Here is a 19,520-nt window from a genome sequence, read left to right as displayed (position 1 = left end):
GAATCTAAAAGATTTCTAGAAGCAAAATTCAATCCGGCATAAAACTTTTGTATAATCATCCACAAATTCGAACCATGAGTAGGGCAATTACGTATCATTAATTTCATCCTCTCCCAAGCTTGTGCAACATGTTCATGATCAAGTTGCTTAAAATTCATAATATCGTTTCTAAGAGAGATGATCTTAGCGGAAGGAAAATACTTAGAGATAAAATTATCTTTGCACTTATTCCACGAATCAATACTATTTTTAGGAAAAGACGAAAACCAAGCGTTAGCACGATCTCTAAGCGAAAAAGGAAATAGCTTACAATATCATTATCAACATCTTTCTTCTTTTGCATATCACATAAATCAACGAAGCTATTTAGATGGGTAGTGGCATCTTCATTAGGAAGGCCGGAAAATGGATCTTTCATGACAAGATTCAGCAAGGCAGCATTAATTTCACAAGATTCAGCATCGGTAAGAGGAGCAATCGGAGTGCTAATAAAATCATCGTTATTGGTATTGGTAAAGTCACACAATTTAGTGTTATCTTGAGCCATCGTGACAAGCAAGCAATCCAACACACAAGCAAACAAAAAGCAAGCGGGCAAAAAGAGGCAAATAGAGAAAGAGAGGGAGGATAGAGAGAGAGGGCAAATAAAACAGCAAGGGTGAAGTGGGGGAGAGGCAAACGAGAGGCAAATGGCAAATAATGTAATGCAGGAGATAAGGGTTGTGATGGGTACTTGGTATGTGGACTTTTACGTAGACTCCCCGGCAACGGCGCCGGAAATGGCTCGTTGTCGGGAGTCAAATCTTGACTTGCACGAACCTCCCCGGCAACGGCGCCAGAAATTCTTCTTGCTACCTCTTGAGCACTGCGTTGGATTTCCCCGAAGAGGAAAGGATGATGCAACAAAGTAGCGTAAGTATTTCCCTCAGTTTTTTGGGAACCAAGGTATTTCCCTCAGATTGTGCGCGCGTCCCTAGTACCTGCACAAAACAAATAACTCCTCGCAACCAACGCGATAAGGGGTTGTTAATCCCTTCACGGTCACTTACGAGAGTGAGATCTGATAGATATGATAAGATAATATTTTTGGTATTTTTGTGATAAAGATGCAAAGTAAAATAAAAGCAAATTAAAAAGCAAAGGAAATAACTAAGTATTGGAAGATTAATATGATGAAGATAGACTTGGGGGGCCATAGGTTTCACTAGTGGCTTCTCTCAAGAGCATAAGTATTTTACGGTGGGTGAACGAACTACTATTGAGCAATTGAAAGAATTGAGCATAGTTATGAGAATATCTAGGTATGATCATGTATATAGGCATCACGTCCGATACAAGTAGACCGACTCCTGCCTACATCTACTATTGTTACTCCACTCATTGACTGCTATCCAGCATGCATCTAGAGTATTAAGTTCATGAAAACAGAGTAACGCCTTAAGCAAGATGACATGATGTAGAGGGATAAATTCATGCAATATGATAAAAAAAACCATCTTGTTATCCTCGATGGAAACAATACAATACGTGCCTTCCTTCCCCTACTGTCACTGGGAAAGGAAACCACAAGATTGAACCCAAAGCTAAGCACTTCTCCGATTGCAAGACAAATCAATCTAGTAGGCCAAACTAAACTGATAATTCGAAGAGACTTGCAAAGATAACCAATCATACATAAAAGAATTCAGAGAAGATTCAAATATTGTTCATAGACAATTTTGATCATAAACCCACAATTTATCGGTCTCAATAAACACACCACAAAAAGAAGATTACATTGAATAGATCTCCACAAGAAAGGGGGAGAACATTGTATTGAGATCCAAAAAGAGAGAAGAAGCTATCTAGCTGATAACTATGGACCCGAAGGTCAGAAGTAAACTACTCACACTTCATCGGAGAGGCTAGGGTGTTGATGTAGAAGCCCTCTGTGATGGATGCCCCCTCCGGTGGAGCTCTGGAACAGACCCCAAGATGGGATCTTGTGGATACAAGAAGTTACGGCGGTGGAATTAGGGTTTTGGCTCCGTATCTGGTCGTTTGGGGGTACGTAGGTATATATAGGAGGAAGTAGTACGTCGGTGGAGCAACAGGGGGCCCATGAGGGTGGAGGGCGTACCTTGGGGGGGGGGGTAGGCGCGCCCCCTACCTCGTGGCCTTCTCCTTTGTTTCTTGATGTAGGGTCCAAGTCGCCTGGATCATGTTCGGTGAGAAAATCACGTTCCCGAAAGTTTCATTCCGTTTGGACTCCGTTTGATATTCCTTTTCTTTGAAACCCTAAAATAGGCAAAAAAAACAATTCTGGGCTGGGCCTCCGGTTAATAGGTTAGTCCGAAAAATAATATAAAAGTGGATAATAAAGCCCAATAATGTCCAAAACAGTAGATAATATAGCATGGAGCAATCAAAAATTATAGATACATTGGAGACGTATCACCATTCTTCAAGATGATGAAGAAGAAGGGCCCATTCGAGTGGACCCTAGAAGCTGACCAAGCATTCCAAGACCTCAAGAGATACCTGTCCAGTCCTCCGGTGATGGTGGCGCCTCGCCCTCTCGAGTCCCTGGTGCTTTACCTTGCCGCCACCCCCTACTCCGCTAGCGTAGCCCTAGTGGCAGTTGGGGAAGAGCGCCAGGCCAAGGCGTTGCCTCGCCGTGCTGCACCACCAGCCGAGGCGATACAAGACCCAGAGGGCAGCGTAAGGGCTGAAGCAATCCCGACGAGTGACCAGGCCTAGCAAGGCGGCGTTCGCGGGCCGGCAGAGGTCCCAATAGGCGATCAGGCTCTTGGGGTCCCTTCATCTCAGGAGCCGCCCCAACTGCCGGTAGGCACAAGCTCCCTTGACGTTCCCACCCTCGTTGAGCACCCAGTGTATTTTGTTAGCATGGTACTGCAGGATGCAAGGGCACGCTACCCCATGCCTCAGAAGCTCCTGCTCGCGCTTCTGGTGGCCTCGCGTAAGCCGTGGCACTAATTCCAAGGTCACCCAATCAAGGTCATCTTGGCCTACCCGCTGGAGAGGGTACTCAGGAGCCCCAACGCTGTTGGAAGAGTCGCTGAATGGAACATCAAGCTGCAAGCATTCCAGCTGGAGTTCAGCACAACTAGGGTCATCAAGGGGGCCGCACTCGCCGACTTCGTGGAAGAATGGACTGACACCCCGGGGTTTGAAGCAGGCGAGGACCGATCCCTCTCGCCAGGAAGTGAAGCACCAGATGGCTGGATCATGTATTTTGATGGCGCGTTCACGTGCCAGGGCATAGGGGCTGGAGCAGTGCTCATCTCTCCTACTCAGGACAAGCTCTACTACGCTGTGCAGCTCTGCTTCCAGCAGGGCGAGAAGGTCTCCAACACCATCACGGAGTACGAAGGCCTCATCGCTAGCCTCAAGCCCGCGGTGGCCCTAGGAGTGAAGTGCCTCACCATCAGGGGCGACTCGCAGCTCCTCGTCAACTTCTCCCACAAGGTATACGAGCCGAAGGACGAGCCCATGGAGGCATACCTCGCGGAGGTACACAAAATGGAAAAGCATTTCCTAGGTCTAGAGTTGCAGCACGTGCCCCGCGGCACCAACAAGGAGGCTGACGACATCGCCAAAATGGCGTCCAAGCGACAACCCCAAGAGCTTGGCGTCTTTGAAGAGCAGCTCTTCAAGCCGTCGGCAGCACCTCCGCTTTTGGGGCCAGCGCCGCCTCGAGAGGAGCTCCCCCAACCACAAGCCACGGGAGCCCCGGCCTGCGGCTCGACCTCAGGAGCGCGCCTACTCTTGGTGCTCGAGCCTCAGGAGGGGTACTGGACCAAGGACCTCAAGGAATACTTGACGCAATGGACGCTGCCGGAGAAGGAGGAGGACGCGGAGCTAGTGGCTCGATAGGCGACGGCATACTGCATTCAGGACAGTGAGTTATACAGAAAGCGGCCAAATGATGTTTCCTTACGATGCATCTCCAGGGAACAGGGGAACGAGCTGCTGGCTGACATACATGGTGGAGACTGCGGGCACCACTCGTCATCGTGAACCCTCATCGGCAAGGCGTTCCGCAGCGGGTTCTACTGGCCTACGGCGCTCAACGACACAACTGAGCTGGTGAAGTCCCGCGAGGCCTGCCAATTCCAAGCCAAGCAGATCCACCAGCCATCTCAGGGCCTCCAAACCATCCCGCTCTCGTGGCCGTTTGCAGTTTGGGGCCTGGATATCTTAGGCCCATTCCATCGAGCGCCTGGGTGCTACCGCTACCTCTATGTCGCCATCGACAAGTTCACCAAATGGGCGGAGGTAGAAGTCGTGTGCACCATCCCGGCCGAATCTATGGTCAAGTTCATCAAGGGTCTCATGAGCCGGTTTAGGGTCCCGAATCGCATCATTACCGACAATGGCTCGCAGTTCACTAGCAATGTTTTCAAGGCATACTATGCTAACCTTGGAACACAGATCTGCTACGCTTCAGTGGCACACCCCAGGAGCAATGGTCAAGCCGAACGCACCAACGTGGAGGTCCTCAGAGGCCTCAAGACCAGGACCTTCAAGGAGAAGCTTGAGTCCTGCAGCAAGGGTTGGCATGATGAGCTCCGGTATGTGCTATGGTCCATCCGCACCACTGCCACCAAGCCAATAGGCGAGACCCCGTTCTTCCTCGTCTATGGAGCAGAAGCGGTTCTCCCTCACGAGGTCAAGCATTGCTCTGCGCGGGTCCTGGAGTTTGATGAGACGCAGCAGGACTCCATGCGGGGGATGGACCTTGTGCTGGGGGAGGAACATTGCCGTGAAGCCTTGCTCCGAGCGGCACGGTACCAGCAGGCGCTGCGATGGTACCACAGTCGCAGTGTCCGCTCTAGGACGCTCGAGGTGGGCGATCTCGTCCTGAGGCGGGTGCTCTCCAAGGAAGGGCTGCACAAGCTCTCGCCCATGTGGGAGGGCCCGTTTAGGACCGCCCGTGTCTCCAGGCCTGGCGCCGCGCGAGACACAGGACGGGATCCCCATCCAGAACGCCTGGAATATCCAGCACCTCCGGAAGTTCTCCCCATGAAGCAAGGCCCAGCGCCTATGAAGCAAGGCCCCGTGCCTGTGAAGGTCTCCGCCCGTGACACTCTCACGTAATAATGAGTGCATGTACACGCCCCAGAGTCTTAGGAGTGCCACCCTCGGGCCTCGGGGGCTCCCTCCCACGTCCTAGTGGCAGCACTTAGGTCCGCACTATTGAGAAGATTAGACTAGGTGTCGGAGGCCGCTTTTCATTTGCTTTCTGCACTTGGCTCGCCCCTCTTTACTGAAAATTTGCTTTCTGGTGTTCCTTGCCAGCTTGGTTCCATCGCTTTTCGTCTCTGTTTCTTCCTTCAGTTCCTTGTTTTGACCCGTGCTATCCCTCGCATGCCTCGCGAGGGGGCTGGACAGGTGCCCTCGTGGGCATTCTTCCCGTTCTTCACGAGGCACCCTCGCCCGAGCTCGAAAGCTGGCGCGCCTCTCTCAATCTGTGCCCCTTGGGTACCGCGATGCGAAGCGCTTGGTCGTGGCCGGCTGCGCCTGCGACCAGGGTTCGGAAGAACAAGAGTTTCCTAACAAATTTTTGCAGTTCCTAGACGCCTCCCTAGAAAAGGAGGCCTCGCCAGGCACTGGTAAATGCATGCCTCACGAGGCGGGAACTACTTCATACACATCAAGCTAAGTTATCTCTACACACCCACATAAAACGCTGGTACTGCAACACGACGCAGGAACGATAAACATAACATAGCGACTTGGAACCATGGTTCATTACACGCCCCTGCAGGGCCCATACTTGTTTCTTCTTAAATGCAGGGAGGAAAGAACAAAACAAAAGTGGCGCGTGCCCCCGCAGCAGTTCACGAGGATGGGTCCATGGCGCTCTCCTGGGCTTAGTCGGACCCCTCCTCGTGCTTCACTGGAGCGCGGCAACGAGACAACCCACTACCACCCTCGAAGCGAGCGCGGCGGCTGGTCAAAGCCGCCGCCACTAGAGCTGTCGCCGGAGGAGGAGCCGCCGTAACTAGACGAGCTACGGCCAGCACCGAGGACGAGGCCACCTTCATCCTCGCCATGACCGTCGCCAAGGCCAAGCACCTCATCACCGTCATTGTCCTCGGGGCAGCACCCAATGCGGCGACCATCTTCCCCAAATACCCTCACGTAGAGGGTCACGTCACTGTTGTACTTGAAGTGGAGGGCACACCGCCTGCCCAGGCCACGCGCACGGGCAAACGTCTGCCAGCCGCGGTCTAGGGCTGCGTTGCCCGTGGCGGAGACTTCCACCACGACCCACGAAACCTTGCTGCAGCAGCCGTCCGCCTACACCCAGAGACCGCCTAGGCCCGTGGCCGACAGTTCACCGACAAAGAACCGCGGGAGCTGAAGCCAGGAGCTTGCCGAGTTCTCTAACCACATGATGAACTCCGGCATCACCTCCGCCGAATGGAAGCACGGTCGAGGAGGCCGCACAACCATGGCGCGCCTCACCTCATCGAAGGGATTGCCACGACCTGTGCGACTCCCATTGTGCGAGGAGGCGCCGCCTCAGCCGCGAGGGGCCACGGTGAGGGTCGCGGCATGCTTGCACGGGCGACCACGCCCCCTCTTGGGTGGCGGCGAGCCGGGCCCCTCCTAGCGGGCCTTCCCCTTTTCCGCAGCTAAGAACCTCTTCGCCGGCCCCTGCTGGCGGGCCTTCCCCTTTTCTGCTAGCGATGAAGCAAGGGATAGGAAGACCCAGGAGGATTGGAGGAAGAGATGGGTGAAGGGGGATCCGCCCCCTTCCCATTTATAGCCTAGAGGAGGCCATCCATTGGCCTCCACGATCTAAGGTAATAATTGCCTTTTTTCTGCATGCAGCAGGGACACGTCAAGTCGGGAAGTTGCCGAGGCAGCGTGGGGAAGCGGAGATGCCCACGTCCAATCAATCGCCACGCGTCGAACAAGGCCGCAGGCTGTTGGGGCCCGCGGCGCTCCGCACTTGTCCGAGTGCGCCTTGGGTCCGGGGGCTACTGTCGGCATCCTCGGAACTGGGTCTCTAGACTTGCTTGACTGCGGCCCGTGGCGTGGCTCCGTCAACGGCCCCGTACATCCCATCTTCGCCAGCAAACACTCAAGACCATCGTGAGGGGTCGAGCCTCACAAGGCAGACGATGGAAGACCTCCTTAGGGGCGGCCTCACCAGGCTGGCTCGCGAGGGGCAGAGAGATCAAGGCAAGGGACACCTCACGAGGTTCCTGTGACGCAAGCCATGATGACCAAGACCAGACGGGCACCAGGCGGGCGCCGGCGCGCGCAGTGTCCTTGTTTCCTCTTTGGTGCTAAAGGGGCAAGCACAGGCGCGGTGTCCCGAGGCGTCAAGCAAAGGTTTCCATATCAGTGCAATGAGACCAAGACTAGCAGGACGGCAGGACGGAGGTCACCATGGAGCCCAGGACGGTGTCATCACCAGAGCCTTCGGCAGGCGAAGACCATCTTTTGTCAGGATAGCTTGTACTAGCTATCCCCCTTTAAATTGGCCGTTGTGGGATCCCTTCCCGCCTAATATTTGGGAAGAGGACCCGGGCCTCTATATATAGAACTAGCCACCACCGTAGAGGGATCATCTCATCTTGGACCGGATCCATTCCACAAAGGCGACCACACAAACTCGCCAAGCACAAGAGCACCTCTCCTAAATAGGATGGTCTTCCCTTGTAACTGTTCATCCATAGCCCAAGAGGCAATCCACCACACCACACTGAAGTAGGGTATTACACCACATCGGTGACCCGAACCAGTATAAATCTTGTGTCCTTTTGTTCTGTGAGTTGGATGTGCTGAGCCTTGAAATTGCGGTGAGGGCGTGAGCTAGAGGGAGGAGAGATCTTCCTGCGCACCCTAGTGTTCGAACCTCAAGGGTTTTGCCGGAACCCAAAATCCGACAGCAGAGAATACCTTACTGAAAACTGCTTATCATTTCCTTCTGCTCCTCATTGGATCGACACTCTTACTTATCGAAAGGACTATGATCGATCCCCTATACTTGTGGGTCATCAAGACTCTTTTCTGGCGCCGTTGCCGGGGAGTGAAGCGCCTTTGGTAGGTGGAATTTGGTAAGGAAAAATTTATACAATGTGCTGAAATTTACTGTCACTTGTTACTATGGAACATAATCCTTTGAGGGGCTTGTTCGGGGTATCTTCACCCTGACCAGTAGAGCAAAGAGTTGCTCCTCAACCTACTGAACCTACTGAAATTTTTTAGTTTGAAATTCCTTCGGGTATGATAGAGAAACTGCTAGCTAATACTTCCATAGGTGATGGAACATTACATCCCGATTTGCACCTAATCTATGTGGATGAAGTTTGTGGATTATTTAAGCTTGCAGGTATGCCCGAGGATGTTATCAACAAGAAGGTATTCCCTTTATCATTGAAGGGAAAGGCATTGACATGGTTTAGGCTATGTGATGATATGGGATCATGGAACTATAACCAATTGAAATTGGAATTTCATCAAAAGTTTTATCCTATGCATGTGGTTCATCGTGATCGTAATTATATATATAATTTTTGGCCTCGCGATGGAGAAAGCATCGCTCAAGATTGTGGGAGGCTTAAGTCAATGTTATATTCATGCCCCAATCATGATCTCTCAAGAGAAATTATTATTCAAAATTTTTATGCTCGGCTTTCTCTCAATAATCGCTCCATGCTCGATACTTCTTGTACTAGTTCTTTTATGATGAAGACTATTGAATTAAATGCAACTCTGAAGATTGGGATCTTGATGAAGGTAAGTAGTTAGGTATAACACCCAAGTTTGATTGTGTTAAATCTTTTATGGATACCGATGTTTTCCCTGAATTTAGCACTAAATACGGACTTGACACTGAGATAGTAGCTTCTTTCTGTGAATCCTTTGCTACTCATGTTGATCTTCCTAAGGAGAAGTGGTTTAAATATAGTCCTACCATTGAAGTAAAAGTAGTTGAACCTATTAAAGTTGAATAAAAGAGTAGTATCACTTATAATGTTGATCCTATTGTTCCTACCGCTTATATTGAGAAACCACCTTTCCCTGTTAGAATAAAGGATCATGCTAAAGCTTCAACTGTGGTTCGTAAGAGTAATACTAGAACACCTACACCCCCTGAGCAAATTAAAGTTGAACCTAGTATTTCTATGGTTAAAGATCTCTTGGTTGATAATATTGATGGTCATGTTATTTACTTCTGTGATGAAGCTGCTAGAATTGCTAGACCCGATACTCAAAATAAACATAGACCTGTTGTAGGCATGTCTGTTATTTCTGTTAAAACAGGATATCATTTCTATCATGGCTTATGTGATATGGGTCCTAGTGCAAGTGCAATACCTCATTCCTTATACAAAGAAATTATGCATGATATTGCACCTGCTAAGATAGAGGAAATTGATGTTACAAATAAGCTTGCTAATAGAGACACTATTTCACCAGTTGGGATTGTTAGAGATGTTGAAGTCTTGTGTGGGGAAGTTACATATCCTGTTGATTTTCTTATTCTTTGTTTCCCACAAGATAACTTTTGTCCCATTATATTTGGCAGACCCTTCTTGAATACTATTAATGCTAGGATAGATTGCAAAAAGGATGTTGTTACTATTGGTTTGGGGGATATGCCTCATGAATTTAACTTCGCTAAATTTCGTAGACAACCCCATGATAAAGAATTGCCTAGTAAAGATGAAATTATTGGTCTTGCTTCTATTTCCGTGCCTCCTAATGATCCTTTAGAACAATATTTGCTAGACCATGAAAATGATATGTTTATGAATGAAAAAAGGGAAATAGATGAAGTATTCTTTAAACAGGGACCTATTTTGAAACACAACTTGCCTGTTGAAATCCTAGGGGATCCTCCTCCACCCAAGGGTGATCCCGTGTTTGAGCTTAAACCATTGCCTGATACTCTTAAATATGCTTATCTTGATGAGAAAAAGATATATCATGTTATTATTAGTGCTAACCTTTCAGATCATGAAGAAAAGAAATTATTGAAAACTCTAAAGAAGCATCATGCTGCTATTGGATATACTCTTGACGATCTTAAGGGCATTAGTCCCACTCTATGCCAGCACAAAATAAAATTGGAGAATGACGCAAAACCGGTTGTTGATCACCAACGATGGTTAAATCCTAAGATGAAAGAAGTGGTAAGAAAAGAAATACTAAAGCTTCTGGAGGCAGGTATAATTTATCTTGTTGCTGATAGTCAGTGGGTAAGTCATGTCCATTGTGTCCCTAAGAAGGGAGGTATTACTGTTGTTCTAATGCTAAAGATGAATTGACCCCACAAAGAATTGTTATAGGTTATAGAATGGTAATTTATTTCCGCAAATTAAATAAAGCTACTAAAAAGGATCATTATCCTTTACCTTTTATTGATCAAATGTTAGAAAGATTATCCAAACATACACATTTTTTCTTTCTAGATGGTTATTCTGGTTTTTCTCAAATACTTGTGTCAAAAGAGGATCAAGAAAAGGAAACTTTTACTTACCCTTTCGGTACCTTTGCTTATAGATGTATGCCTTTTGGTTTATGCAATGCACCTGCTACCTTTCATAGATGTATGACTACTATATTCTCTGACTTTTGTGAAAAGATTGTTGAGGTTTTCATGGATGATTTCTCCGTTTATGGAACTTCCTTTGATGATTGCTTAAGCAACCTTGATCGAGTTTTGCAGAGATGTGAGGAAACTAATCTTGTCTTGAATTGGGAGAAGTGCCACTTTATGGTTAGAAGGTATTGTCTTGGGGCATAAAATTTCTGAAAGAGGTATTGAAGTTGATAAAGCTAAGGTTGATGCTATTGAAAAGATGTCATGTCCTAAGGACATTTAAGGTATAAGAAGTTTCCTTGGTCATGCTGGTTTTTATAGGAGGTTCATTAAGGACTTCTCAAAAATTTCAAGGCCTCTGACAAACTCTTACAAAAAGGTATAAGAAAGCTTTGATTTCTGCACCCATTGTCCAGCCTCCTAATTGGAATTTACCCTTTCAAATTATGTGCGATGTTAGTGATTATGCTGTAGGTGCTGTTCTAGGAAAAAGAGTTGATAAGAAATTAAATATTATCCAATATGCTAGTAAAACTCTAGACAGTGCCCAGAGAAATTATGCTACTACTAAAAAAGAATTTTTAGCAGTTGTATTTGCTTGTGATAAGTTCAGACCTTTTATTGTTGATTCTAAAGTAACTGTTCAATCATGCTACTATTAAATATCTTATGGAAAAGAAAGATGCTAAACCTAGACTTATTAGATGGGTTCTCTTGCTACAAGAATTTGATGTGCATATCATATTGATAGAAAGGGAGCTGAGAACTTTGTTGCAGACAATTTGTCTAGGTTAGAGAATGTTCTTGATGACCCACTACCTATTGATGATCGCTTTCCTGAAGAACAATTAGCTATCATAAATGCTTCTCGTACTGCTCCATGGTATGCTGATTATGCTAATTACATATGTTGCTAAGTTTATACCACCTAGTTTAACATACCAAGAAAAGAAAAAGTTTTTTTGTGATTTAAGACATTACTTATGGGATGAACCACACCTTTATAAAGAAGGAGTAGATGGTGTTATTAGACGTTGTGTACCTAAGCATGAAGAGGAACATATCCTAAGCAAGTGCCACTCTGAGTCTTATGGAGGACACCATGCTGGAGATAGAGCTGCACATAAGGTATTGCAATCTGGTTTTTATTGGCCTACTCTATTCAAGGATGCCCGTAAGTTTGTCTTGTCTTGTGATGAATGTCAAAGAATCGGTAATCTTAGTAGACGTCAAGAAATGCCTATGAATTATTCACTTGTTATCGAACCATTTGATGTTTGGGGCTTTGATTATATGGGACCGTTTCCTTCCTCTAATGGGTATACACATATTTTAGTTGCTATTGATTATGTTACTAAGTGGGTAGAAGCTATTCCAACTAGTAGTGTTGATCATAACACCTCTATTAAGATGCTTAAATAAGTTATTTTCCAAGGTTTGGAGTCCCTAGATACTTAATGACTGATGGTGGTTCACATTTTATTCATGGTGCTTTTCGTAAGATGCTTACTAAGTATGATGTTAATCATAGAATTGCATCTCCGTATCACCCACAGTCTAGTGGTCCAGTAGAATTGAGTAATGGAGAGCTTAAATTAATTTCGCAAAAGACTGTTAATAGATCTAGAAAGAATTGGTTCAAGAAACTTGATGATGCATTTTGGGCTTATAGAACTGCATATAAAAATCCTATGGGTATGTCCCCGTATAAAATGATTTATGGAAAAGCATGTCACTTACCTCTAGAACTAGTACATAAGGCATATTGGGCCATTAAAGAGCTCAATTATGATTTCAAACTTGCCGGTGAGAAGAGGCTTTCTGACATTAGCTCACTTGATGAATGGAGAACCCAAGCTTATGAGAATGCTAATCTGTTTAAAGAAAAAAGTTAAAAGATGGCATGAAAAAAGGATACAAAAGCCTAAGTTTAATGTAGGTGATTATGTATTGCTATACAACTCCCGTTTAAGATTTTTTGCAGGCAAACTCCTCTCCAAATGGGAAGGTCCTTAGGTTTATCGTTCCGGTGCCATAAAAATCAACAATTTTGAAGGCACAAATCCGAGGGTGGTGAACGGTCAAAGAATCAAACATTATATCTCAGGTAATCCTATAAATGTGGAAACTAATGTTATTGAAACCGTAACCCCGGAGGAATACATAAAGGACACTTTCCAGAATGTTTCAGACTCCAAAAAGGAATAGGTATGAGGTACGGTAAGTAAATTGACTCCAAAACAGTTCTAATAGCAATTTTTCTCCATTTTGGAATATTTAAGAAATACGAAATTAAGAAGCAGTCCGAGAAGGACACGAGGCATCCACGAGGGTGGAGGGTGCGCCCTACCCCCTGGGCGCGCCCCCTGCCTCGTGGGCACCTTGTGCGCTCTCCAGAGTCCGTTTTCTTGCACGATACTTCTTTTGGTTGGTAAAAATTCATTATATAATCTCTCGAAGGTTTTGACCATCGTACCACATAAGTATCATATGTCTTTGTTTCGAGCAGTTTTTGCTGCAGTTAGAGCAAGATGTCATCTCAAGACTCCGACGGAGAGAGCTATGTCTCACATCTCATTTCTGACCCAAAGACCTATGGGGACCTATCTCCTTGTGGTCGAACTACGGATGATGAGGAGGATTCTCATTTGAGGATGATCAATGAGTCAAGTTCGGAGGGGAGGATGTTCCTTTACCTCAACCTGGGGATATGAACATGAAGTTCAAGAAGTCTAGTCTCCCTAAGAGAGCTAAATTGTCTAACAACCGATCTATTCCTTCTCGTTTTCGGCAGAAAAGCAAAGGATATTTATGTGACAAAATCTTGAAGATGGAATCGGAGGTCGATGATTTAAAGGAGGAGATCGCTCTTCTCAATTACAACATAAAAAAGCTGAAGGCACAATTGTTATCATCATCACCATCTCCACCACTCCGAAGAAAGAGACATAAATACACTGGTATGGGCACTCCCCTTGGCAACTGCCAAGCTTGGGGGAGGTGCCCCGGTATCGTATCACCATCACACTTATATGTTTACCATTTTTCTTAGTTCGATCCTTTTTATTATATCTTGATCTAGTTGAATAAAGTTTTAGTATGATCTAGTTTTGAGTTTTGCTTTAAGTTTCTTCTATGTAATCGAGTCCATGAGCTATATATAACAAATATTAGTTTTGAGTCAAGGGCCTGATTATCTTGCCGTGATATGGAGGGAATAAAAATAAAAGAGAAGAGAAAGGATAAAAAGGAAATAAAGAGATCATATGGATCTTCTGGAGAGTAATGACTTCACATATAAAGAGTATGATGAATAAAAGTTGTTGAGAGTTGACAAACATAGTTTTGGTCATCATTGCAATTAATAGGAAGTAATAAAGAAAGATAGGTTTTCACATATAAATATACTATCTTGGACATCTTTTATGATTGTGAGCCCTCATTAAAATATGACATGCTAAAATGTTGATGTTGGACAAGGAAGACACTGTAATGAGTTATGTTTTCTTACATCCGAAATAAATTATCTTGTCATGGATCATCCAACATGTTGAGCTTGCCTTTCCATCTCATGCTAGCCAAATTCTTTGCACCAAGTAGAGATACTACTTCTGCTTCCAAATATCCTTAAACCCAGTTTTGCCATGAGAGTCCACCATATCTAGAGTAAGATCCTTCTAGTAACTTGTCATTGTTGCCAGCATTAAAAATTGCGCTCTAAATATGTATGATTTATTAGTGTGGAGAAAATAAGCTTTATACGATCTTGTGATGTGGAAGAAATAAAAGCGACGGACTGCATAATAAAGGTCCATATCACAAGTGGCAATATAAAGTGACATTCTTTTGCATTAAGATTTTGTGCATCCATCCATAAAAGCACATGACAACCTCTGCTTCCCTCTGCGAAGGGCGTATCTTTTATCCTTGTCTTATACTTTATATAAGAGTCATGGTGATTTTCACCTTTCCTTTTTACATTTTATCCTTTGGCAAGCACAATGTGTTGGAAAGATCCTGATATATATAGCTAATTGGATGTGAGTTTTGATGAACTATTATTGTTGACATTACCCTTGAGGTAAAAGGTTGGGAGACAAAACTATAAGCCCCTATCTTTCTCTGTGCCCGATTAAAACTTCATACCCATAAATATTGCATGAGTGTTAGCAATTGTGAAAGACTAAATGATAGTTGAGTATGTGGACTTGCTGAAAAGCTCTTATATTGACTCTTGCTGATGTTATGATAAATTGCAATTGCTTCAATGACTGAGATTATAGTTTGTTAGTTTTCAATGAAGTTTATGATTCATACTTGAAACTGTGAATGAATTGTTACTTTAGCATAAGAAATCACTAGCACAATTGCCCGTGCGTTGCAACAGCAGAATTAAACCCTTGCATGACAATGCACGGTCAGACAGAGTCTCCTGATTGATGTGGCCATTGCCAAGCTCCTCTTGTGGCTGCTATAGCGGCTAGTGCAGCTGGGTATCCTTCATAGTTTTAAATAGCACGCTAACTCTCTTAGCGACGGACTACTTCTAAATAGTATAGCATGCTATAGAACCCTATTTAAAATGCCCGTTCATGTGTTTGGTCCAAAATTTCTTACTGCAAGGCATGTTCTAAACGCAATAGTGTGCAGGCGGATGTTGTGTGGCAGCCGCGCCACCGCGAAAGTCGATGCTAGACGATTGAGCGTGGACTGCTAGCTTTGCCGTATCATGATGAGTCAAACAATTTATTTTTCCTAAGCATGATCTTGCCGATCGACATGGATGCGCATGAGCTGACAGCATGGCCTTCGGCCCAGCAGCTAGTTAGGGTTGCAGCAGCTCCAGTGGCACTATTTCATCTCTAGCCACCGCCACTCCTTGAGTCTTGTCCTCCGTTTATCTTTTTTGCATTGTGCTCTTTTTCTGTGACCCTGCAAGCTGAAGAGCTGCTCGGGGAGGTTGGCGTCGGGGACGCATTGGAGCTGAATCGGTTGCTGCAAGGGAGTTCATCGTCCAATAACGGCGTTGCCGTGTCCGGAAGGTAGGGTGGTGGTGAGACTTACATCGATCTAGGCTTTCAGGCTGGATGCATGTATGGGTTGTTTGAGTTAAAGTGCATCGATGCATGTATATATGCATGTGTAGGCGGCTCGGCTCGAACCAGCTGTACACAAGGACTTGTAGTTGGGACTGAATTGTGCAACGTATGGTTTTCTGGCCTGACGCATGCATATGTGCATTTTTTTGAAGGGATGCATGCATATTTGGATATGCAGGCTCACCAAACCATCAACCAGGCGGAATCTTCTAAGCCCGCTAAAGTTACAATCTGAAGACCACGTACACGCTGTGGTCGCACATAGTTCGGCCTCCGTATGCTTTGACATGCCAAAAAAGGCTATATAAAAATACGGACGTAAATTTGGGCTATATTTTTTTTTACTATGGACCAAACCAAACCAAGAATACCTATTTCTTTTAATAGTAGGTATAGATATGACAATATATATATGTTGTTGTTCTAAGAATGATCATGATGCCCTCATGTCCGTATTCTATTTTATCGACACCTCTATCTCTAAACATGTGGACATATTTTTTGATATTGGCTTCCGCTTGAGGACAAGCGAGCTCTAAGCCTAGGGTAGTTGATACGTCCATTTTGCATCATGCTTTTATATCAATATTTATTGCATTATGGGCTGTTATTACACATTATGTCACAATACTTATGACTATTCTCTCTTATTTTACAAGGTTAACATAAAGGGGAGAATGCCGGCAGCTGGAATTCTGGGCTAGAAAAGGAGTAAATATTAGAGTCCTGTTCTACACAACTCCAAAAGTCCTGAAACTTCATAGGAGCATGTTTTGGAATATATAAAAAATATTGGCCAAAGAATCAACTAGAGGGGGCCCACACTCTGGCCACAAGGGTGGGGGCGCGCCCCCTGTCTCGTGGGCCCCCTGGCAGGCCTCCGGTGCCCATCTTCTGATATATGAAGTCTTTCTTCCGAGAAAAAATCATAAGCAAGCTCACGGGACGAAACTCCGCCGCCACGAGGCGGAACCAATCTAGGACTCCGGTGGAGCTGTTCTGCCGGGGAAACATCCCTCCGGGAGGGGGAAATCATCACCATCAATCCTCTCATCGGGAGGGGGTCAGTCTTCATCAACATCTTCACCAGCACCATCTCATCTCAAACCCTAGTTCATCTCTTGTATCCAATCTTTGTCTCCAAACCTCAGATTGGTACCTATGAGTTACTAGTAGTTTTGATTACTCCTTGTAGTTGATACTAGTTAGTTTATTCATTGGAAGATCATATGTCTAGATCCTTTATGCATATTAATACCCCTCTGATTATGAACATGAATATGATTTTTGAGTAGTTACGTTTGTTCCTGAGGACATGGGAGAAGTCCTGCTATAAGTAGTCATGGGAATTTGGTATTCATTCGATATTTTGATGAGATGTATGTTGTCTCTCCTCTAGTGGTGTCATGTGAACGTTGACTACATGACACTTCACCATTGTTTGGGCCCAGAGGAAGGCATTGGGAAGTAATAAGTAGATGATGTGTTGCTAGAATGACAGAAGCTTAAACCCTAGATTATGCGTTGCTTCGTAAGGGGCTGATTTGGATCCATATGTTTCATGCTATGGTTAGGTTTACCTTAGTACTTCTTTTGTAGTTGCGGATGCTTCCAATAGGGGTTAAGCATAAGTGGGATGCTTGTCCAAGGAACCGGTCCACCCACATATCAAATTATCAAAGTACCGAACATGAATCATATGAACGTGATGAAAACTAGCTTGACGATAATTCCCATGTGTCCTCGGGAACGCTTTCCTTTATATAAGAGTTTTTCCAGGCTTGTCCTTTGCTACAAAAAGGATTGGTCCATCTTGCTGCACCTTATTTACTTTTATTACTTGTTACCCGTTACAAATTACCTTACCACAAAACTATCTGTTACCGATAATTTTAGTGCTTGCAGAGAATACCTTACTGAAAACTGCTTATCATTTCCTTATGCTCCTCGTTGGGTTTGACACTCTTACTTATTGAAAGGACTACGATAGATCCCTTATACTTGTGGGTCATCAAGAAGTAGCAGCGCGAGCGTGCGAGCGAGAGCCGGAGTAGTAGCAGCAGATCCAGCTAGTATGGACGCTGCCGCTGAAGGGGCCTCGCACTGGGGGAGAGCCGCCATGGAGATGTCACCCCCAGTGTCGGCTTCGAGGTAGCCGTGCCATGGGGTGCGGGATGGAGCGCCGTCGGAGTCGGGAGGTCGATTTATGGAGAAGGTGCAATGCGATTAGTGTACAACCTCTTTGGTGGCGCCGAGTAGGCCTCGGCTTCGTCCAAGGAGTCGGTGAGGATGTTGCGATTCTGGTGGAGCAGGTTAAGGTGGCGCTATGGGGATGGAGCAGCCGCGATAGATGGGGCGATCATCAGAGCAGCTCCTTGGAGGTGGAGGACGGGGCGGTTGAACCGGTGAGACGACGAGATTGATGACGGATCCTCATCCGAGGAGGTGGATGAGGACGTCGAACTATTGCAGTGGACGACATCGTCGGGGAAGAGGCTCCGGCAGGGCAGCAGTGAGGTGGCGGATGGAGGAGGGTGGGGTTTCGTGGCTGGAGCAGAGAGGTTATGATGGCCTGGGATTTGAATGGCGAAAAGGAGGCGATGGGAGGGGGGAACCATGAGTTAGGGACGCGCTTGTCCAAAATGTAGGCTGTGTTACAAAAGTACCCCCACCGGTTTGAACTAGCGGCCCTTTTGGCTCAGAGTTAGAAGGGGGATTTCGCATATCGGGATTTGGCAGCTGGAGGGAGTTTTCGCGCGTGTTGTAATTTCGGGATAGCAAGGCGCGGGTTGCAAAGGTGCGAGTTTCGGGAGCATGATATCTGAATTTTCGGGATATAACAAGGTGCGGGTTGAATTTTAGGGACAAGCCTAACTTGTAATATTGTACTTGTACATACCAAATCAATTCGCACTTCCCTCAACAAAAAAGGAAAAAAAATAAAACTATTCACACCACACAAAGAGAGAGTCTTGTCCCCTTTTACTATACAAATGCTATTCAAAGCTATGAATCCATGGTATGTCCAATTAAAAAAATTCGGTGGCTGTATAATGCATGTAACCTACTCATATCAACATTTTAGTGCATTCCAAATGTATATACTACCGCTGCAATTCGAGCTAAATTGAATTTGTTTCTCTATTTGAATAAGAATCTACAATCATGATTGTTACCAACATCAACCATCATTCATGTATTACCTTAACAACACACCACATGATTACTATAGAGATAGATATGAACTATGTGTACTATATGAACTCGAATTCAAATTTTTGAATACACTTGTTTTTTTTGTAGGTGAATACACTTGCTGTTGATTCCAAATAATAGTACATTTGACTTACTAACAAGATATTCATAATCTAAACCACATTCCATATGTACACCATGTTTATCACACAAAGTATAGTGCCCCGCCCCCTACATTATAACAAGTATTTAGCCCTGAGCCGCAAAAGCCACAGATTATCCCAAATTATAATGAATGTTCTATATATTATATGTAGTACTAGCAAGATGCCCATGCATTCCACAGAGCATCAAGATGATCGAGGGGAGGCCTTATTTTCAAATGTGGTGAGGGGTGAGGGTATCTTTTTTCAAAATTGCCATAGTTTCCTTCCTATCCGTCAGATAGAAATCGGACGGCCTATATTTCAGGATGGCAGGCACAACATCATCAACAACTCTATGTTTATAAGAGTAGAGATAAAATATATTATATGTAGTATAACATGTTCATAACCACACCATGTGTATCACCATTATATATATTCAAGCATGCGTTTGTTTAAAACACTATGATAAATTCTTCAAATATCTGAATTCACTTTTTATAATGAATT

The sequence above is a fragment of the Triticum aestivum genome, chromosome 5A (assembly GCF_018294505.1).
Source record: "Triticum aestivum cultivar Chinese Spring chromosome 5A, IWGSC CS RefSeq v2.1, whole genome shotgun sequence".
Lineage (NCBI taxonomy): Eukaryota > Viridiplantae > Streptophyta > Magnoliopsida > Poales > Poaceae > Triticum > Triticum aestivum.
The sequence above is the reverse complement of the archived record's forward strand: the minus strand, read 5'-3'. Positions refer to the sequence as shown.